Genomic DNA, 23,937 nt, shown 5'->3' with positions numbered 1-23,937 from the left:
GTGCTACCATGAATGAGCCTTCTGATTAAACCTAAAAGGAAAGAATAACAAGCTTTTCTGCATAGCAATTTGGCAATAAGTATGGAGAATATTAAAAATGTTTATAACCTTTGGCCTGGTAATCGTGCTACTGGTACACTAGCTCAAGAGAATAGTCTAAATGTGGGGAAAGCTTCATTTGAGGGGAGGGATATCAATTGCCTAGCAGTAAATTAAATATTGGCAAATTATGGTAAATAGAATTGCATGAGAGAGTAGTGTATTTTGCCATGAATAGTGCACACATTTTTGCCCAAATTTTTGAGGGAAAAATAAGGATATGCATTATACATAGGCAATACTAATTCTGTATCTATATAAATGTTTGTAATTATTTTATTCATGCTTATACATTAAAAGCAATAATAATATCCATATGCAAAATGGAAATTACTCTGGAATATGGTAATCAGTTTTGTTGAACTTATGACAAACTTACAATGAAAGCATTTTAGGCCAACAAAGACCAAGGTATTTCTCTTTATATACTATAGGCAGGAGGTAGCAATCTAGCTGATATTTTTACAAAAGTTATTGGAAAACCCTTTGAAAAATGTGTAAAACATTCATAGCACACTTGAAAGCCCAACTTTCTATAATACCTGGTGGACTGACCAGCCAACTGTAACCTCTGGATGTGCCAGTGAACAAACCCGTTAAGGTTGTAATGAAGGAAGAATGGACAACGTGGATGTAGTCATTTGATAATGATTTAAAACCTGTAGGCAGAATCTAGAAAGCATCCATCACTCAGGTTTGTGATTAGATCCTAAAATTATGAGACTGTATCAAGAACAGAGTGATTGTGAAAATTGTTTAATAAAGATGGCATCAACAGCTCTATGGATAGAACTAAAGACAATAAAATTGACTAGAATTAGGAAGATGCCTCTTCAGAAGACACTGGTAATATAAAAATTGAAGAAGACAATACTTCATATATTGACAGTGACAAGAGCTCTTTCGATGGTGCATAAATATCATAAATTTGCTACTAGTACATAAAATGTCTTGCACATCGTATCTGTTTTTATGCTTTGTAATTATTTGTTACATAAAATTTCTTGTACCATAAAATGTTAAGAAATAAGTGCTGGGTGGCGCCTGTGGCTCAAGGAGTAGGGTGCCAGTCCCATATGCCAGAGGTGGCAGGTTCAAACCCAGCCCTGGCCAAAAACCACAAAAAAAAAAAAAAAAAGAAAGAAAGAAATAAGTGCTAAAATTTATTTATAACACAAAAAACAAGTACCTAAATATAAACAAATACAAATTTAAATAAAAAATTAAAACAAAAGATTTTTTTCCTTGAAAATTTGGGTAAAAAATGTGAGTGTGCATTATACATGGCAAAATACCATAGGTCATGGTAATTTTATTAAAGTAGTATTTCCAGCAAGGTTTTGATAAATGGTAGGAACAAGTTTGTGGTATTATGATTCCCCAAAAGCAGAATAGATTTAGAAATAGATTATATGTGTATAAACTTGACCTAGATCTTTCTGTCATCTACTTATTCCACCAACTTATAACCTGTAGAAAGAGCCTAGGTTTAGTAAGACTTTGGAAGACTGGAACCAGAACCCCATTATTGGAGAGGCTCCTTAATCTTCTCCAATTTTGAAAAGGCATGTTAAAAGTTGAGTGAAAGGGATTTTGGATCTACTTGCCTTGAAACTGGAAAACAATGACCTTACAAATTTTGGTAAGAGCTGACTGCCAAAGAATTATCCCCAAGACATGTCATTATAAATAATGGTCATTCGAGAAATACAGATGTATTAGTTTCTCAAGGCTGCCGTAAAAAGTACCACAAACTGAGTGATTTAAATAACAGAAATCTGCTCTGAGGTTCCAGGTCGGGACTTCAGCGTGTGGATTTTGAGGTGGGAAGAGCACATTTCAGCCCATAACAAAAGGTGTAGACTATAACTAAACTGGTCTTTTCATAAGTAATTCAGGCAGAGGCAGGGAAAGAAACTGGCATGGATTGAGTAGTCACTAGGTATGGGCTGAAGGCTAGTGGCAAATTTATCTCCTTTAAGCCTCAAAATAACCCCGTGGATTAGGCAGTAATCCTTTCATTTTGCAAGCACTGTAGCTGAGGCTCAAAAATGTAAGCAATTTTTGCAAGGTCATTAATTGAAAAAGTGATCAACAAAAATATCAAATATAAACTATTTCCCAAACTGCCTGCTTTAAAAATACTATTTGGTTTCCATAGAGGTAAATATTTTCAAGCTTTGGAGATGCATTAATTTTTACACATGCTTAAAATGTCCAGAATGGATGTGTTTGTCAGGTTAACCATGATAGGGAAATAGTGAGAATTAATAGAATGATGTTAGAAGCCTCAAATCTCATGTCTGTCATAGCGAGATATGTGACACAGAGCAAATCACTCCATTTCAATTGCCACAAGGCAGATAAAGGAAGTTTGGACCACATGTTCAATGTTCTCTCTGAATTCTATGATTCTTTGAAAATCGGTGCTCTTTCAATTGTTTAGACCGCTCTAAATCTATTTCACTTCTTTTTCTTCTTTTAAGGCATTCACTGGCACATGTGAAAATAGAATCATTACATTTATACATCGAACTTCGATAGGTGCCATTGGAAGCAAAGTCCTTAGTAATTTTCCTTGGCATATTCTATTTCTCCTCTTTCCAAACTTTCTTTGTATCTACTCAATAATTCATATAAGTACCTTTCCATGTCCCATATCTAAGTATAAAATCTTGCATCCAAATTTAAATTTCTGTATTCACCACATATTTTAAACATACAGTATTATTTAATAAAACAATGCTTTGTTCTTGGCAATGTAAGTATTTTAAACATTATTAGAATGAAAAACACTGTGATGAGCATATTTACAGCTCAATCTGCGTGGGAAAGGGAAGGTGAAGGCAATCAGAACAAGGTGGAGCTACCCGGACAAGTCCATGAATCAGCTGCTGATTCTGCTATTTTTAGATTTACCACTGATCCCTTCCTATTCATGCCAACTGTAAACTTGATAGGCTTGTTGCCTACTTTAAAGCCATGTTTTAACGCAAAAATAGTGCTAGTTATAGTTCTCAATTATTTCATTTTCTGGATAATTGACAGAAAACTCTAAATGCCAGAAGAAATCTTTCCAGGTAGCATTTGGTATTTTTTGTACACTAAAGAATTTACTTAACAGAATTGAACAACTTTGTATGATGTATTAAGTCACTGGTCTCATTTTCAAATTTGTGTCATCCCATATTTATTGGGTTATCGAGGAACCTATAAAAATTTTCAAAATCATGTTGGCATCAGACTCACAATTTTCATTCATAGACAATATTCCCTTTGATGAATCACTCTTCGGGGTCTATAAATACTTTCCTCACATTATCTTTTTTATCTTTCCCAATAAATTTATTAGAAAATTACTCTAGATTCCATTGCCTTACTTGCCACACCATTCAGTATTTTAATAGCATTCTTGTTTAAATACTGTTCAAAGGCCAGGCACAGTGGCTCACGCCTGTAATCCTAGCACTTTGGGAGGCTGAAGCTGGTGGATTGTCTGAGCTCACAGTTTTGAGACTAGCCTGAGCCAGAGTGAGACCTCATCTCTAAAAATAGCCAGTCATTGTGGTGGGCACTTGTAGTCCCAGCTACTCAAGAGTCTGAGACAAGAGAAGAGAATTGCTTGAGCCCAAGAGTTTGAGGTTGTTGTGAGCTATGATGTCTCGGCATTATACCAAGGGCGACAAAGTGAGACTCCCTCCAAAAAAACCAAAACCAAAACAAAACAAAATAAATACTGTTTAAAATCTTGAAAAGAAATATAGCATAGTTTCCAGGTGCTCAGAGGAAGTATGTTTGAAATACTTGGGTCCAGTTCAGAGACATATACCTCTCTTTTTTAGTTTCGGTTCTGAAACATGTTTCTTAACCTCAGTTTTTTGTATGTAGGACATGGATACTTGTGGTCCTTCAAAATGTATTGTACACATTGAATTATTTATGTAATGTCTATTTTATTGTGATTTTTCCTTTCTTCCTATCTTTTTACAATCTCTCCATTGGATGGTCTATTTCATTCTTAAGTTTATATTTACAAATGATTATTATAAATTATGGATTCCTAACCCCCCCCGCCGATGGTTCTCAGCCCTCGTCTTATGCTTCCATGTACTAGTTGGCATCAGCGACATGTCTAAACTTTCTTGTTCTTTGGCGTCCGTTAAATCTTGCTATCACTCTGATTTATTTGCTAGCCCCTCCTTTTCCTTCTGGCCCCAAATGTGGGCTTTCTCATCATTTATATTCCTGAATGTCTCACTCAACATTCTACATTCAAAATTCACTCAAAACAAAATCTCAAGTTCTAGACTTTCTCCTACACTCAAGCTCTGCATTATAAAGTGAATAAGTGATTTTTGCCTACGGTTATTCTATTCTTCTGTAGTTTTTAATGGATTGAATGGTGGCCCCCCAAAACTGAAGTCGATATCGTACTCCTCCAAACTTGTCAAGGTGACCTTATTTGGTAAAAGGGTCTTTGCAAATGTAAATAAGCCAGATGCCTCAAGATGCCATCCTCCTGGATTGCCTGGGTGGGCCCTAATACAGTGAGAAGTGTCTTTATAAGATACCCAAAGGAAAGAGAGAGATAGGGGCTGAGAACTATGTGAATACTGAGGTAGAGATTAGAGCTATGAATCTCATGCTAAGGAAGGGTCTTGCAGCCATCAGAAGCTGTAAAAGGCAAGGAGGCCTTCTCCCCTAAATCCTTCAGCATGAGCTCAGCACTAGCTATACCTCAATTTTATACTTTTGACCTTCATAACTGTGAGATAATAAATTTCTCTTGTCTTCAGCCCCTGAGTTTAGGGTAATTTGTTAAGGTAGCTCTAGGTCACTTATACACCATTCTTAAGATACTCATCCACAAGTACTGGAAGAAATAGCACATCAAAACATTTGCTCAGTGCCTGACAGATACCCAGAAACATCTGTTCTTGTGCATTTTAGTTATTAAGCATCCAGCTTCATGATCTCTGGAAGGAAAATAAAATCTAGATTATGAAACAAGCATATTCGAAACAGAAGCATTTTACTAGTTAAAACAGAGCAGTAACATAAGGACAATCTGCTCTCCAGAAGGGACTTCCTGAAAAATTGATATGACTCATCCTTGGTCCTGCTTTTGAGTTTGTCCATTCCCACGTGTACTTTATTGGATCGAAATTCTCTCTCTTATAATTTAATTTAACTTAATATAGTTTGTAAGAAACGGAAATTAGCAGATTGACTTTTAAAATAACACCCCATTTAGAAGGCAACATAAAAGCACATACAATAATTTTTTATATTCCAAATTTCATATTTATAAAAGCATATTTTTAGAAAACCACATGGTTTTTCAACAGGCTGAGACAGAAACAGAAGCTTATTGCTGTTCACTCTCCACTCTTGCTTCTTACTCTGATAAGGAAACGGTTTTAATCATTTTAGTGCTTCTTCATTTATCTCCTCCATATTTTCTCCATATTTTTAAATGATAAATTAATATTCTGGTTTTCATTTTTATCAATTTACCTACTGAATGGCTTCATAGGAGGGAAGGAGATTTCCCTCTCATCCCCATGTCTCTCTCCATACACATTACTCTTCTTTCCATTCTAATAATTTAATATTATGATTTTAATTTAATATTCAATGATTATTTTATAATGGATCTGCAACAACAATTCACAGCAGAACCACATAATGCATTATAAATGCATTTTGTCTCTTGTACTAATTTTGTTTTCCCTAGGCTTAATAATTGCATTGTTTTCCTTTGCATGGTTTTCTATGTATTAATCCCATAACAACTACCAATTTTTTGAGATTTGTCAGTTCTGTGGGAACATACAATGTTCAATTAGCTTCCATATCTCTTTTGGAACCCTCAAGTTCACTGCTCCACTTGGATTGTAAGACTTGTTGTCAAGCTGTTGCCCTGAGACTTTGCTTTACCATTGTCTAGGAATCTGTATTACAACCCCTTTTCTGATAGCCACACCTTTTTATCTTGGTTTCATCTCTCATTTTGGTGTAGTCTGTCATTTGTAGTTTTCTGAAAGAGAGTGAACCATAGATAAATGTTTGAGACATGGCATGCCTGAAAATACAGCAATTCTACCTTCAAATTATATACCATTTTGGCTGGGTATAAAATGCAGTTGAAAGTAATTTTCAAACCGGGGTGTAAAAGATGTTGTTTTATTTTCTTCTATTTTCCAGTACTGCTGTTGAGAAATTTGATGTCATTCAGATTTTCTATACTTTGTACAGAATGTTTTTCCTTCCTCTGGAAACTTAAAAAAGTTTCTCTTTATACCACATATTTTGAAATTTCAGTAATAAAGCCATAATGGGAGCTTTTTCCTTTACTGTATCAGGTTATCTGTGGGCCCTGTAAGTACTATACATTAGTTCTTGATAATATCCTCTCCTTCACCAACCTGTACCCATCCCTATTTCTCTCTTTTTCTCTATCTCCCTTTCAGGACTATCTATCAGGAGCATGTTTATCTTTTGGACTCATATTCTAATTTCTGGAATATTTCTCAAATGATTCTCTTGCCTCAGTTTTTTCCATTTTTAGTAGAGATGGCGTCTCCCTTTTGCTCAGGCTGGTCTTGAACTCATGAGCTCTAGCAATCTACCAGCCTCAGCCTCCCACAGTGTTAGGATTATAGGCATGAACCACCATGCCCAGCCCCCTTATTCATTGTTGGTAGGGATTTAAAATGGTACAATCACTTTGGAAATCAGTTTTGCAGCTCCTTAAAAATTTAAATATATACTCAAAGCATAACTCAATAAACTCCTAGATATCTATCTGACAGAAATAAAAACATATGTTCCCATGAATACTTGTACATAAATTTTCATAAAAGCATCATTCATAATGATTAAACATGGAACAAAAGGTAAACATACATCAAGCAGTGAGTGGATAAACAGAACATGTTGTATCCATACAATGGAATACTGTTCAACGATAAAAGGACCAAACTAATGATACATGGAGGACAGCTCCTCTCTCAATTATACGAAGTCAAAAATAGACACAAATGATAATACTATATGATTCCTTTATGTGGAATTTCTAGAAAAGGCAACACTGTACACATAGATAGCAGATATGTGGTTGTCTGGGGCAAAGGGTAGAAGCAGGATTGGCTGCAAATGGACACAATGGAACTTTTGGAGGTGATGGCTGTATTATACAGTGGGATTACAGTGATGATTGCACAACATATAAAGGCACTAAAAACTCTAGCTCTTGACTTACAAGTGGTTAATTGAATGATATATAATTCATACCTCCATAAAGCTATAAGAAAACCTATCATGAAAATTGCATTTCAAAACTCTTGCAATGTTTATACTTCTCAATTAGTGTTTATAAGCCTGAAAATAGTCAATTAAACAAACTGTGCTTTGCCTCTATTTTAGAGAGAAGTCCTTGTAGATTCAGTAAGTCAGCAAGCTTACGATTGCTTCCAGTTCTGTATGCCCTGATGAAATGTCTTTAGGTTCTGTAGATGGGGCTTTTGTAGTAAAAGTAATGGCTAGAGAACAACCAGAAAACAGTATAGATACGACTAAATTTTATTATTTCAATAGACCTAATAAAGTTAATTACAAAAAGTAATTATATTAAATAGCACAGGTGTCTCTAAACTTTTTCTTTTTTCTTTCTTTTTTTTTTACTTACTGAGGAATCAATACCCTCACCTCGTCCTAATGGAGCTAGAGGCAAATTCTTCATTTTCTTTATTGTTTTTCTGTGATTGATTATGTAAAGCAATGTCTTGAACAATATTGGATACATTAGAATGAATAATTACACAGTCACATAATGATGGAATTTGGTGCTTGATTAATATGCATAATGAAAATTTACTCATTCATTCACTCCAACAACTATATAATATTATTTGTCAGATATTGAGATAGGCTCTGGAGTTTTAACAGTAAATGAGCTACTTAAGAGACATCATTTTCCACCTACTTGAGGGGACACAGAAGTATAAGAATAGTTGCCATTAGTGTGGGAAATATTCTATTAGGGGTAAATCCCGGCCATGTAGTTGTCATGGGGACCCAGAGGAGAGGCACCTGACCAAAGCTTGGCAGATCAGGAAAGGTTTCCTTCAGAAGATGTTTCCTAAGCAGGATTTTGTAAAACCTGTCAGAGTTATCCCAGCAGAGTGGAGAAGCATGAAAGGAAGATATTTCACATAGAATAGCATACATATGCAAAGTGTTAGTTGAGAGGTAGAATGATGTGTGTGAGAGACTGGAAGTAGTTCACTGAAGCTGGAGTTACAGGTGAGGACCAGATCCTGAAAGGCTTTGTACATGCTGCTTAGGAGTTTGAAAAATATTCTAAGGGAAATGGCAGCCCATGAAGGATTTTAAGAGAGAGAGGATTTCACTAATAGAAGTGACAAGCAGAATATGGGGGATGTGTCAGATGTAGAACTTCATTGCCTTTATATAATATTAATAGAAACTCAGCAATGGTGGCTTATTGGCTTAATGAGGTGTGTTTTGCTTATTTATTGTTTTTGTTTGTGTTCTTCAGATACTGGGAAATACAGAGGCAGAGAATCTTGACATAGTAGCCCCATGCTTTCACCAGAATTCTTCTTTCCAGCTTCATTTTTTGCATCGGTTTTTCTCATCATCATCATAAGAGGGCTGCTGCAGTTTCAGACACTGAAAGTTATGGACCAAGGACTTGAGAAAGCAAGACAGCTAAGTCAATCAACGTCTAAAAGAATCTTCTGGAAACTTTTTGTAGTGAAATCTACTTAGGTCGCATTGGCCAGAATTATGTCCTGTGCTAGCAGCAAGGGAGACTAAGAGATTAAATATTGTAATTAAGTAAATCATTATTTGGGAAGCAAGAATGGATATTGGGTAGGCAACCTGCCTGACTTTATAAAAGTCCCCTGGACATTATCAGTGACGGTGGGGTTCTAGGAAAGCAAGTAGATTCAAAAGATATTAATGAAAGTGGAAGTGATAAGACTTACTGTTTCTCTGGAAATGGAAGGTAAGGGAGAGGGGAGATTCCCAGGTTCCTGCCTTGAACAATTGGATGTGGTGCCATTTACAGAAACAAAAAAAAAATGCAAATGGTGAGGAAGAGATGAAAAATTGAATTTTAGATATGTTGAGCTCAACATTTTTCTAGAATATTCAAAGGGAGCTATCTAGTAGCTCAAAAGAAATACCACCCAGAGGTACAGACTAGAGTGTCATCTACATATCAATGAAAGCCACTGGAGTTGATGAAATCTCAAAAATTAGAAAATGAGAAATAAAAAATGGCCAATGTATTTTAAGAAAAGAATTAATAGGATTTGGTAACTGGTCAACTCTGTGAAGAGAATGCATGTTCAGATTTATAACTGGGAGATTCTTTGATGGTTTTGGCAGTACACAAGGGAAATTTATACTAAATAGTACTTTTTTTTGACAATGCATTTTTGATTCTTTGTAGTCAGCTCAAATACATGATCCCTTTAAATTGGTTTATGCTTTGTAGGACCAAGAGATAATTTAATTGAATATGTTTAATGGAAACTATGTTAAATAGTAGTCGTGACCCGACCTTTTAAAGGCATTGGGCCAAACTTTCAATTCCATCTAAAATCATATTTCTAGGGTAATTATTTACTTGTTCTACATCTTGGCTCTCCATTTTGTAAATAAGGAGACTGAGGCCCATGTTCCTTTTGTGGAACAAAAGAAGATAGGTCAAATAAAGTTTCCTTGTACATGGGTTGCTAAGAAAAAGGCAGATAAAGGTTAAGTTACTAAAAAGCATCCTTGCCTCTCTTCCTGTGGTACACAGAGGTCAAGGATCAGTGTTCTTCAGGGTAAGTGCAACTTCCCATTTTTCCTTTACCCCTGGCTTCTGAGAAGCCTCAATAAGCAGGGTTTCCACATAGACTGAGCAGTATGCAGTTGACCTACTGTATTTGTTTGACATCCAGCACAGAGGAGTTAAGAGAGGCTATCAGGCATTCATTGAACTGATAAAACACAGACTATAACCCATTCCTGGGAAAATATTTTCTGCTGTATGGAGATAAATATTTATTTCAGATTCGCTGGGAAGCAGGGGCTTAATAAATAATATGTCCCTTTTTAATGGTTTGTTTACATTTTAGAGACTTCATATCATGGATCTTGGTTACTTACATCATATATATTCTCAAAACATATTTTACAGAAATGCTTTTGGGAAGGTCTAAACTTAGTCCTCAAGAAAATATCCTTCATTTTCTAATTTCCCATAAATGACTAAGATTTCTACTTAATAACATGCATAGATACTTAAGTCTTTACTCATACAATTACTTTTTATGTTGAAGGATCCAAAAACTTACAAGGACATTTCACAATTTTCATTCAACCCAAGGGAACAGTTTTGTCTATAAATGAGCATTTTGTTGCAAAAAAGTTTTTCAACTTTAATTCCAGAGGTAAGAATACATCATAGAAAATAGAAACTAAAATCTAGGCATTTCCAGCAAGATTGCTGTGGGTAATTCTGGCTGTCTTAAGGATAAATAGGCAGGTATGTTCTAGATCATACAACTAAGCTCAACTTAATATTGGTTTTGGGTTCAATTTTTCAAACCAATCCCAGGTCCTTGGTGTGACTCCTTGTCTGTTACATGTTTCCTATATGCATCACTTATTTATTTATTTGAGACCGAGTCTCACTATATTGCCCTCAGTAGAGTGCTGTAGTATCACAGCTCACAGCAACCTCAAATTCTTCAGCTTAAGCGATTCTCTTGCTTCAGCCTCCCAAATATCTGGGACTACAGGTGCCCACCACAATGTCTATTTTTTTTTGCTGTTTTTGGCCCGGGCTCAGTTTGAACCTGCCACCTCCGGCATATGGGGCTGGTGCCCTACTCCTTTGAGCCACAGGCACTGCCCTGTCTGGCTATTTTTTGTTGCGGTTGTCATTGTTGTTTAGCTGGCCCAGGCTGAGTTCGAACCCACCAGCCTCAGTGTATGTGGCTGGCACCATAACCAGCGTGCTACGGGTGCCGAACCTGCATCACATATCTTTTAAAATATAACTATTGTTATGTGATTAGTATATAATATGTAATATGATATGGAAGAAGTTCCCCAATGAATAATTACATTCACAAGTGGTGTTCTTAAAATACAGTAGCTCCTTCTAATCTGCACTTTGTTTTTAAGAGTTTCAGCTACATGTATAGTCAACTGTGGTCTGAAAATATTAAATGGAAAGTTCCAGAAATAAACAATTCTAGTTTTAAATTGGCTGCTGTTCTGAGTAGCATGATGAAATTTCATGCCATCCCCTCTGTCTCATCTGGACATGAATCCCCATGCTGTCCAGTGTCTCTACTCTCTCTACTCTAATTATTTCCACAGTAATTATTTCCAGGGTCAGACAGACTGCCATGGTATTGCATGTTCAAGTAACCCTTATTGTGTTCAAGTAACCCTTATTTCATTTCATAATGGCCCCAAGGGGCAAAAGCATTGATATGGGCATATTGTTCTAATTATTCTGTTTTATTATAAATTACCTGACCTAATTTATAAACTTTATCATAGGTATGTATATATAAGTATCAAATGGTGTATATAGGGTTCAGTACTACTTGCTGTTTCATGTAGCCCCTGGGAATCTTGGAAAGTGTCTCCCATGTATAAGAGGGGGACTACTGTAAACTGCTTCAAGTTGATTAACTAAATCAAGACTGCAGGAAAGAATAGAGGTCATTTTGTAAGTTCAGCAGTGTGCAAGCCATCATGCTAGACTTTTATCATTTTTTATCACCTGCAATACTGAGAAGCAGGTGTTCTCTGCACTTTAGAAATGGGTAACTGGTTTCAGAAGGATTTAATAAATGACTTCAGTGTTGGAGAAATGTAATGACATCAGGGTCTAAACTCTAATTGTTGACTGCAAAGCCCCTCTTAAGAACTATTGCTCACTAGAATTCAAACACGATTCTTCATATTGTGGATATCAGAAATATGGAACCCAGATTCCAGCCATGTACGGATCTTCAAATTTTCCTGCTTTAAGGGATCCTGATGCTCTGTCATCCTTAAATAAAATGGCCCTTACACACTTTGCAAGCCTATTGCCCTCACTTTGCAAGATTCTGAAAATACCTGAAGGCTTGTCATTCTAACATCCATGATATAAGCTTGCTTTCCTGATATTTCTCTGTCTTTAATAAAAGATGGGAATTTGGACTTCCCATTTATTTGCATTATTGCTGAGTGTTGTGTTTTTATTAATTGTTTTTTTTACTATAATTGGCACGATAACTTTGAAAGTAAACTCTCAAAGCTATTCATTTTATCCTGTTTTTCATTTTTCTTGACAGTAAAATGCAGAAAACTAAAGAGTATTAGTACAGAAAAAGAACAAGTACTTTTGGAGGAGTTTATGCTTAAAATAATAAACACATTCTCCTTTTGCCCATAAACATTTTTCAGAGAGAAAACTTATCATCATTCTGACTGATGGGAAAAGGGTCTGAGAAACCTGAATTTGCCTATTAGATATATAGGTTAATTCTAAAAGGAGATAACAGTGGATATTCTACTATTAAGAGCCTGAAACTGAGAAGTCAATTTGCATTTTGACCTTTAGTCTTTTTGCAGTTCTACAACCTGAGCCCAATAATCCAGCTGAAGCATCCTTGCTGGCGCACTGAACGCAGTAGTCTCTGGTAACTTGGGCTGGAAGGCTAATGGCTACGTTTGACACAGCATATGTTGTAACACTATTGGTTACTGAGTACACATAGAAGCTTGAGACAGCTGGCCAGGGCCACACTTTTGGCTTGGAATAGCGCCCTGAACTTCCACAGTTGAAATAAATCCATGATTTTCTGGCTGCCTGATCTATTACCCATGTGGCGAGAGAGCCAAAGTGGTAAACCAATTTCACCAAAGCTCAGATGTACCCAAATTGTTTACCTTGTATGCCATACAAATACTCTTTTATTTGAAGGTGCCTGCTCCTTTGTGATGGTGACACATTAATTTGAGATGGCACCCGTTAACATCTGTTGGTTTATATTCCAAAAAAATATATCGTTGAGTAGAATTCAAACTGGGAATGCTGAATTACTTAGAAGAGTTAAGTCGGTATTTAGGGAGTTCCCAAAGGTAGGCTATTTCCAAGGCCTCATCACATTCTTAGCTGAGTTCTTAATGTGAAAACTCATGCTGGTTGACTCCTTTTTTATTTATATTTATTTATTTATTTATTTTATTAAATTATAGCTGTGTACAATAATGCAATCATGAGGTTCCTAGCAAGTTTAAAGGTGAGGTGGAAATTTTGTGGTTCAATTATGTTGGGCCTACTGATAACACCATAGTGGAATCCTTTGGTGCAATCCTTGTTTGCTTGTTTGCAAGCAGGTAAACAAAGTATCTCATAAAAATCATGAAAGACTAAGAAAAAGAGTATAATCTTTTGGAAATCCAAGGTATCCGTTTTTCATAGTTGGAAGAATTCTGATGTCTCCAGCTTCTACTTACACAGTAAATGTTTGGTGTAAAACATTTGAACTCCCTGTTGTTTCTTTAAGAGGCACTACTGAAAGGATGAGTTGGCCAGTATAAAATATGGGCAAAGTTATCTGCTGAAATAAGATGCAGCCAATATTTATCTGGATGATAAATTCACGTCAAGGATTTCAATTTACTATACAACTATGGACTTATGATACCCACCATTAATCATGGCCTTATAGCAAGAGCCCATTATAATCTGAACAGAGCCACCAATGAAACAAAAGCAAGAATAAAATAAAAGGAGGTTGCTAGGACGAAGGTTGAAGATTCTAAACAAAGATGAGTGATACACACACGTTGAGTAGGATAAATCTACAAATAGCCTAGAGCCAGACATCAGACATTATTTGAAATGACAAACTTCACATTAAATAAAAGAGGAAAAAAAAAAAGATCACAAATGGAGACAGACAGCAGGGCTAAAAGTTATACAACGGCATGATTCATTTCTAGAAGAAATCAATGTTGAGATGACTTTTTTCCTCCTTCAGAACCAATAATGAGCCTCCTATAATTAGGTAAACTTTCTCTGTCCTATCAAAACAAACGTTAAGCCACAGCAAAGCCACTGACACATCTACTTCTCAACTAAAGCTATAGTATTTTAATCTAAGTACAATGCAAAGATGCATGAGTCAATCTACCGTAAATTTTCAGCAAATAGTATGTGTCATTGGAAATAACTTCTGCTTTTCCAAGACTGTAGATTTATTCTGTAGGAGTTTTAGAAACAAGCTACAATAATTTTAGCTAAAGCAATTCCCTGCGTTCACTAAACCATAACTGTCTGAAACTAGTTATTTCTAGAATTACACAGAACCAAAATAGCAAACATGTAAACAGAGAGCTATGGGTTGGAATTCATCAAATAAGGGGGAAGAAAAAGTTTTGAATTTTAAGGTATAAAATATCACATCTGTTAACTATTTATAGACTCCCAATTTGAATGCACAATTCAAGCACTAATTAAAAACATTCTCTATAAATAGAAAACCAATTTGCTGTGCGTGCAGAAAGAATAATTCAATCAACCTTTCCTAGATATCAGTTTTCTCTCCATACACATGCAGTGAAAAAGTAATTGACCTTTGGAATTCTCATTAAAATTCAGCTATCCAGGCTAAAACAATGAAGCAAGGTCTATTCGTGCCATTAAACACAGTTATAGCATATCTAATCCCATTGTTTCAGCTTCTGTGTTGTCAACGTGAGTTGCTGTGCCATGGTCTGAACTAACTGGGGAGAAAGCAGAGTTGAACCGATTGACCATGCCACATTTTATCCATTCCACGCCCATAGGCAGAGGCTTACCTTACCATTGAGCTGATAAAATAGAACAGGAGACATGCAAGTGACTTTGTCCCAACTGGGACACTGAAGTAGGGAGATGGACCCTCTTTGTTCCAACTTTGTGTTGATAGTATATTAATAATCAATTGGCCAAAGGCCAATTCCAAGAGGAGATATTCTTTGTATTACCTATTTCTCGTACCTTCTGAAATTTCTGAGAAAATTCTTTCATCATTGAGAAATTGGGACTAACTTGTGGATAAATAGGTAATACATTTTTACCAGGCAAAGAAAATTGAAGAAATTCATTAGCAAGTGTATGGGAGTCTAAAATTGGGGCTGAAAAGAAAGAGGTTGTATAATTCCTTCTCTTTATTTTATAGATGATAGAAACTATAAAACTAAGAGAAACAGAGCACACTTTGCTAAGACAAGAACGTGAGACAACTCCCAGCTGTGTTTTTCTAATTACCACATGGTCTTACTACTCTCTCATGTACTTTCATTTTGTTTGTTAAAAAAAAAAAAAAAGGCAAAAACAGAACCACAATTCCACTGAGGATACCTTGCAAAGCTGCACATTTGTCTTAGGTTTTGGGGGTGAGGGCTAGCGCTTCTTCCTTCACTCTATGTACTCTTGCTCATTTTCAACTACATAGTATCACCTGTCCCCCTTTTTAATTTCCAAATCTTGTGACAATTTTTGTATATTTCATAATGAGAGGCCAACTCTTAGAACACATTTTCACATTCTTTGCAAGTAAAATGTGAATCTTGACATTCAACATAAAACCTATGCTTTAATTAGAGTAACCACATAAATTATATTCCAAACCAGCACATTTTTGAGAATGCATCAGGGCACTGTCGATTATTACAATAGTACAACAGGTGCAAACTGAAGTATTCTTGGCAACCTATGACATGTGGTCTCTCTAGCTTCAGTGTTTCAAACATACAAAATAGTAAATATATTTCCTTTGCATTCAGGCATTGTCGTCTGTCTGTTTTGTAGTGGTTTTATTTTAAATGGTTTATTTGTTGCTTTTTCTTTTTTACTATTTTTTTTCTACCCAGAGCATCATATGATGAAAAAGTAAAAAGAAATAGAAAGAAAAAGATCTGTGATCCAAGTGCTACTTCTCACTGTGAGACCTTCAGTAAGCTCTTGGACTCAGTATTTTCATCTATTAAGGAGAGGGTTTAACTGAATCACCATTGATCTTTCTTCTAGCTTTAATGGTCTAGAATTTCCATGCCCTCCAATTATCCATTTAACGTGTGTGTATACATGCATACGTATTACATCCATATGCATATGTAAACACACAGACTAACTATGAAAAGAACATTAAATTTTAAAAAATATTAAAGAAAAAATAGTGAGATTTTGAGTCTGGAATTTACTGTTGGTAGTGCTATCTTTGAAAAGACAGCAAAATTGTTTATCTGTATTGAAAGTCACACCAGAGACATAATATTATAGCAACTTGGTAGTTCAGTGACAGACAGGAAATGATTTTTCATGGGTGTTTTTGGCAAAACTCTACAGTTTTGGATACTGGTGGCTTTGGTATTATAATAGGGTCTCTTCTGTGGCAATGTTACAATAGACGCTGTCTGGTTGCTCTTGGTTACAAAGACTTTTCCTATTTGACTCAGCTTCAATTTTTAGGCAAATTCTCTGGCTTCCTGCTATTGTTTCTGGATGTCTGCAAGTCCTTACAGTCTTTTATGTGTCTTCTGGAGGTAAAGACTGTGTGATAAAAGAGAGTTAAATAGCCCATGTAACTTTAAAGGTGTGAATTATTAAAAGCATAAAAGTGGTTGAATAAGAAACAGAAATAGAATTCATCATAAATTCTAGATCCTTATCTAGTTTAATAAATCCTCCCTTTTAAATTGCAAGTGATAAGTCTTATCTGCTTTCTGCATATATCACAGGCACAATTTGGGGTGGTGTTTTGTCTTTTCATATTGCCTGCCTGAACTCTAACATTTCAAAACTTCTTCAAATCAGCTGGCTGAGCCAGGGAGACAAATACAAACACATATGGTTTCTCTTGGTGGTGACTCTTTGTTATAAATTTCAGAGGCAAGATTGCTTCCTCATTTGATTACTATAAAACATTTTTGCCTATGCTGTTGTAAACGAAATAGTTAATAAAATGAGTTTATTGATTTATGGGCTTGGTAAATGTGCTCAGTATTTTATCTACACAATCTCAAGTAATCCTCATAACAATTTTACGCGATCAGCGTAATTATTTCCATTACACAGATGAAGAGACTGAGATTAAAACAGGTCAATCACTTAACCAAGCATGCCCACCTAGTATGTGACAGAGCCAGGATTTAAAATCAAGTGTTTCTGAACTCTAACTCCAACTGGCACATCCATTTAGCATAACAGGTCCTCATGAAGGAGATTTGTTGGATTCACTTTAGCGATGAAGCATCAATGCTCAGAGAGGATCATCTAGTGTTACAAAGTCAGCAGATGGTGGCACTGGCACTGGAATTCATGTCTCTGGGCTGCTCCAAAGGGGCAAGTTCCCCCAAACTAGAGTTGGTTCATAAAAATGAATAATTTCAATAAAAGCTTAAAGAAATAAAAATTGACAGCATAGTCAATTATAAATCAAGCACAATTGCTGTGTTAATCTCAAATGCTGGAGGCACCACTTAAAAAATACTTCCCCTCCTTCCTGCCCTAGTCATTTCCTATTCTACATATGGCTAGTCTGAATTTTGTGACAACCTCAGTAAGTTAAGATGGTTAATATGAACCAAACCTTTATTGTTCCTTACGTCTTATCATGCACTACTATACAGGGTGGCCATAAATTTCATATGCAATTTAAATAGTAAAATATTTTAAATTTAAATAGCAAACCAATTTTTTTTTTTAATTTTTCTTTTTTTTTTATTGTTGAGGATTCATTGAGGGTACAATAAGCCAGGTTACACTGATTGCATTTGTTAGGTAAAGTCCCTCTTGCAATCATGTCTTGCCCCCAGAAGGTGTGGCACACACCAAGGCCCCACCCCCCCCTCCTTCCCTCTTTCTGCTTCTCCCCCTATGACCTTAATTGTCATTAATTATCCTCATATCAAAATTGAGTACATAGGATTCATGCTTCTCCATTCTTGTGATGCTTTACTAAGAATAACGTCTTCCACTTCCATCCAGGTTAATACGAAGGATGTAAAATCTCCATTTTTTTTGATAGCTGAATAGTATTCCATGGTGTACATATACCACAGCTTGCTAATCCATTCCTGGGTTGGTGGGCATTTAGGCTGTTTCCACATTTTGGCGATTGTAAATTGAGCTGCCATAAACAGTCTAGTACAAGTGTCCTTATGATAAAAGGATTTTTTTCCTTCTGAGTAGATGCCCAGTAATGGGATTGCAGGATCAAATGGGAGGTCTAGCTTGAGTGCTTTGAGGTTTCTCCATATTTCCTTCCAGAAAGGTTGTACTAGTTTGCAGTCCCACCAGCAGTGTAAAAGTATTCCCTTCTCTCCACATCCACGCCAGCATCTGCAGTTTTGAGATTTTGTGATGTGGGCCATTGTCGCTGGGGTTAGATGGTATCCCAGGGTGGTTTTGATTTGCATTTCTCTAATGTATAGAGATGATGAACATTTTTTCATGTGTTTGTTAGCCATTCATCTGTCTTCTTTAGAGAAGGTTCTATTCATGTCTCTTGCCCATTGATATATGGGATTATTGGCTTTTTTCATGTGGATTAATTTGAGTTCTCTATAGATCTTAGTTATCAAGCTTTTGTCTGATTCAAAGTATGCAAATATCCTTTCCCATTGTGTAGGTTGTCTCTTTGCTTTGGTTATTGTCTCCTTGGCTGTACAGAAGCTTTTCAGTTTAATGATGTCCATTTGTTTATTTTTGTTGTTGTTGCAATTGCCATGGCAGTCTTCTTCATGAAGTCTTTCCCCAGGCCAATATCTTCCAGTGTTTTTCCTATGCTTTCTTTGAGGATTTTTATTGTTTCATGCCTTAAATTTAAGTCCTTTATCCATCTTGAATCAATTTTTGTGAGTGGGGAAAGGTGTGGGTCCAGTTTCAGTCTTTTACATGTAGACATCCAGTTCTCCCAACACCATTTATTGAATAGGGAGTCTTTCCCCCAAGGTATGTTCTTGTTTGGTTCATGGAAGATTAGGTGGCACTGGGGGCATCAGCATACCAGATTTTATTCTGTACTACAAAACCATAGTGGTCAAGGCAGCATGGTACTGGCACAAAAATAGAGACATAGACACTTGGAATCGAATAGAAAGCAAACAATTTTTAATTGCACACAAACTTTACAGTCATCCTGTATATCGACACACTATTTTTCCTGCTAAATTCTGGTGTCCCTTATGTACAGAAATCCTTTCTTTTAGATCTTTCCATAAATCAGGCATTTACTAAAGGTTTGTTACATAAAAGAAGATATTTTTGCTAGACTATGTAATAATAACATTTATTTAGTCCTTAATTTTTAATATAGGTCAGGCATCTCCTAAGTACTTTAGGTATATTGAAAATTTTAATTCTGGCGGCATCCATAGCTCAGTGGGTAGGGCACTGGCCACATACACTGAGGCTGGCAGGTTCGAGCCCGACCTGGGCCAGCTAAACAACAATGACAACTGCAACCAAAAAATAGCCAGGTGTTGTGGCAGGTGCCTGTATCCCAGCTACTTAGTAATCTAAGGTAAGAGAAGCACTTAAGCCCAAGAGTTTGAGGTTGCTGTGAGCTGTGACACCATAGCGTTCTACAGAGGGTGACATAGTGAGACTCTGTCTCAAAAAAGAAAAGAAAAGAAAAAGAAATTTAATTCTACTAATAATTTTATGGGGTAGTTATTTAACCCACCTTTGTAAGCATAAAAACAAGGTGCAAATAATTCAAGTAGTTAACAGGGTCGTGTTGTAGTAAGGGCCAAGGTGAGAATTTGAATGCAGGAAGTACAGTTTAGAAAACCTAAGATTTCAAACTTCTTACCATTTAGCAATTTATTAGGGAGTAAATCTTTGTTTATGTCCACTTCATGTAAATATTTAAAATGCATTCCAATAGTTTTTTGCTACTAAATTGATATACTGAATGAAACATATTCTTTTAAAAGAACTTCAGGTAAGGTTTTCATCCAGAATTAAATGTTACTAAATCATTTGCAAACCATATTAGGAGGGGGGAAAGAAGGAAATGCTTTTTTAAGAATATCTAACAAGCAAAGCCAGCATGAAGTGGTAGATACAGCACAGGCTTTGAAGCAAGGCAGATGCAGATTTTCGACTCAGCTCCACCTCTGTTTTGGGTCAAGTTCCCCAGAAATGGACCCTTAAACAAGGGTTTGTGTGTTCCTTTACCATGGTGTCAAAGTAAATGAGAAGTTTTACTCAGGCTGTGTCCAGGCACAGTCCCCTGTGTTGAGGACTCACTCTGTGTTCATTATTCTTCACGTGTTTTGTTCTTTTGTCCTACGGGACTTTCCTCTTAAGGTCTTATCATAGCCTCACTTGACCTGTGGCTTCCAATAGCATTTGCCAAGTAGAAAAGCAGCACCAGTTGGAGACAGGGGTGGGGTAGAAATTGAGGTATTCCCACTACACGCCCCTTGGGGAGCTACGGCCATGTCAGTGATCCTTTCTATACCCACAGCCACAGCTCCTGAGTCTTCCCTTCTGTGGATGTTTCCCTGTCTTTGGCTGGTACCTTAATCCTGCCCAGACATCCCTGTAAGTGCTCCTTTCATGACACTTTCTTTGCTCATAGCCTTGAATGTACATCTTAAAGATTTCAACAGGGAGGAGGGCCCAGTGTACCTATTTTGTGATACACTTCACACTTACCTTCCCCTTGTCTTCCTGTACACCAGGTAACAAGAGTGGGTGGGCTTTTCCCCTTTCCCTTATAATAGATATATGCTTGCATCATATCCTGGACTTCTTTTTTCATGGTTTAAAATAAAGATAAATTTTCAATTTGCTACCTTGATGTATCAATGAGATATGAAGGAATTGAGAAAATCTTTTTCTCTCTCAGTAATGTCTGGTCTTGACATCGTAGCCATGCTAGGTCATCAAAAACAAAAACAAATTAATAGCTAGTTTAAGAATCAAATCTAAGTCATGATGTCATTGTTGTGGTTGGTAACTGCTTTTTTTCTACCCTATGTGTTATGGCTTATGACTTGGAGTTATAGACAACATGATTTACCTTAAAGAAAGGAGTAAAATGTATTTGTTTAAAATTTCATATTATCTGCACTACCTGGGCTACAGATATAAGATTCCTTAGAGGTTCACTAACCTCACCCCCTACTTTAATCATGTAAGCTTGAGTGAAAGAGTAACATTCTTGTGATAAGTAGAATGACAGTCCATGCCCTAATTTCTAGAACCTGTGTGGATGTTAGGTTACATGCAAAGTAGAATTAAGAATACAGATGAAATTAAAGTAATAACTTAAATAAGTTCAAATAAGCTTCTCCTAAAAGAGAGATTATCCTGGATTTTCCAGTGGACCCAATATAATCACAAAAGTCCTTATAAGTAGAAGAGAGAGGAAGAAGACCAAGACGGAGAGACAGCACCATGAGAACAGCTTGGCTCAATGTTTTTATCTTTGAACATGGGAAAAAGGGATGCATCTCAAGGATTTTAGAAGCTGAAAAAGGTAAGGAAATGGAATATCCCCCAGGGCCTCCAGGATAAATATAGCTTCACTAACACCTTGATTTTAGCCTAGTGAGACAAATTTCTGACCTCCTAAACTGTGAAATAACATCTTCATATTCTTTTAAAATATTAAGTGAGCATGTGCTAATTTGTTACAGCAGCAAAAGGAAACTAATACCTTTCTACATCAAATTTCCTCATGTCTTAGCTCAGAGTTTTGATCCAGAATTACTTATTGAGCATCTTTTATGGGCAATGCATTATGCCAGACAGTGGTAATTTGTTACAGCAGTAAAAGGAAACTAACACCTTTCTACACCAAATTTCCTCATGTCTTAGCTCAGAGTTTTGATCTAGAATTACTTATTGAGCATCTTTTATGGGTGATGCACTATGCCAGACACTGGTATACAATAAGAAATCAGGCAGACATAGTTCCTTCCCTCTTAGGGCTCTCAGTCTGCTGGAGGAAGTCAGGCAGCTATATGAGCACTGGGCAAGTACAGTGTACACTGGATGATCTAGCAGGCTGAGAGAATAGGAAGGCTTCTGGAGAGGTAGCTGTTTCAAATTGAAAACTGCATCATGAGTAGAAGTGAATTGACCTTGGCAGTGTGGGTGGGATGGGGAATGGGAACATGAGGGACTAAAGGAAGATGTTCCAGAATAAAAAGAAAGCCTTAAAGCATCCCAAAAGAAGGTCGTACATGACTAGAATGAAGACTCAAGAGAGAGCATGGTGCGAGACGGGGCTGTTGAGCCTGAGCAGGAGTGCACATACTATGGAAAAGAATTTTGGGATGTCATTTAATACTGCTAGTAGGAAAAGAATTTTGGGATGTCATTTAATACTGCTAGTAAGATGGTTACTATTATAGATGTGTGTGTGTGTGTATTCAATCACTTATACTGTAATTCTATGAATAATAATAATTAGGTAGTCATGTACAGTGGCAAAGAACTCAAAGAAGGTAAAGGTGCCTGGAGCCAAGTGAGAAATTTGGGGGGAGAGGCTCTGGAAGAGTGGGCTGGTAAGATAGGCAGAAATGATGACTTTGGGAACTGAATTAGCTCTATCATTCAGGGGTGATGAGTAGTTCATAGATAAAATATTGAAGATTACACCAAAAGACAAGACTTCACAAATGGATGAGGATGAGAGGTTCACAGGTATTACATTACCATATAGATACCACATCTTTTGGTTCAATTCCTAAGGCAAATTCAAGTGTTATTTTACATAGAAAAAGGGTGAGCACATTTAAATTAACTCTTGAGTTTTGTTCACTTGGATTATTATTATTTTTTTTTTTTACTTTGCTTGAGAAAAGGAAAGAAACATAACATAGTACAAAGATTAAATTTTCACATTCTGCAGATAAGAAAGTTTAAAGGAATGCTGTTGGTTACCATTATGCCCAGCCCTTTTTTTTTGAAAATTACAAGAAGTTCCTTAAAACACCCATTTAAATCCACCGGCCAATCCTTTGACTTTAAACATAGTACAATTTTTGATATTTTTATGGGGACAGTGATAGAGGAAGGGAAGTTGGTATTTTGTCAAGTGTCAGCGAATTTACTGTGTGTATAATCTCATTACATTCTCCCAGGAACCTCAAGAAGTTGGATAAAGCTCAAGGTTATCGAGCTAGAAATGGCAAAGCTGTGATTTGAGGCTGGGGTCAGTCTCATATGAAAGCCCTGGTTTATTCTATTTTACCATGCTGATTTTCATGCTTTCTGTTCAACAGCTGAAAACAGTGAGAATCAGCTTCTTATTGCATCTCAATAGTGTAAGGATGTAGCAGCATAGCAGAGAAAAGGTTTGAAGGATATTGAACTTCTGAATAAATTCAACTTCTACTCATTGAATCTTTATTATGTGTCAGACTCTGTGTTTGTGTATACCATGATGCAAAAAACAGGGTCTAACCCCCATAGGCATCTAGACAACAAAAGTTTATTTTTAACACAATCATTTAAGGAAAAAATATAATTAAATGTGATCATTGCTTTTATGGAATGAATGTCAACCAAATACAGAAAAAGCTTCCTAGAATAATAACCTCCATCTACATGAACAAAAGAATAGAAATGTACCAAAGAAGAGCACAGGATATACAGATGCTTGAGACTCTCAAATTAGGGCTCAGAAAATTTGGTAGAGGGTATTAATGGAAACCTCCCATAGCCATTTAAATATCAGGAATTCTCATTGCTTATTTTCCCTATGTGGGTAAAACCCAAATACCTGGAATTCA

The 23,937-nt window shown here is 36.3% G+C and overlaps 1 long non-coding RNA gene across 1 annotated transcript in view; it reads left to right on the top strand.

Annotated features, from left to right (window-relative positions):
* Positions 1 to 23,937, top strand: part of LOC128563974 (uncharacterized) — a 162,091-nt gene that overhangs the window by 116,273 nt on the left and 21,881 nt on the right. The window lies entirely within an intron of this gene.

This window comes from Nycticebus coucang, chromosome 13 (assembly GCF_027406575.1).
Source record: "Nycticebus coucang isolate mNycCou1 chromosome 13, mNycCou1.pri, whole genome shotgun sequence".
NCBI classification, from domain to species: Eukaryota; Metazoa; Chordata; class Mammalia; order Primates; family Lorisidae; genus Nycticebus; species Nycticebus coucang.
Note: the sequence above shows the minus strand (reverse complement) of the source record. Positions and strands in the feature narration are given on the sequence as shown.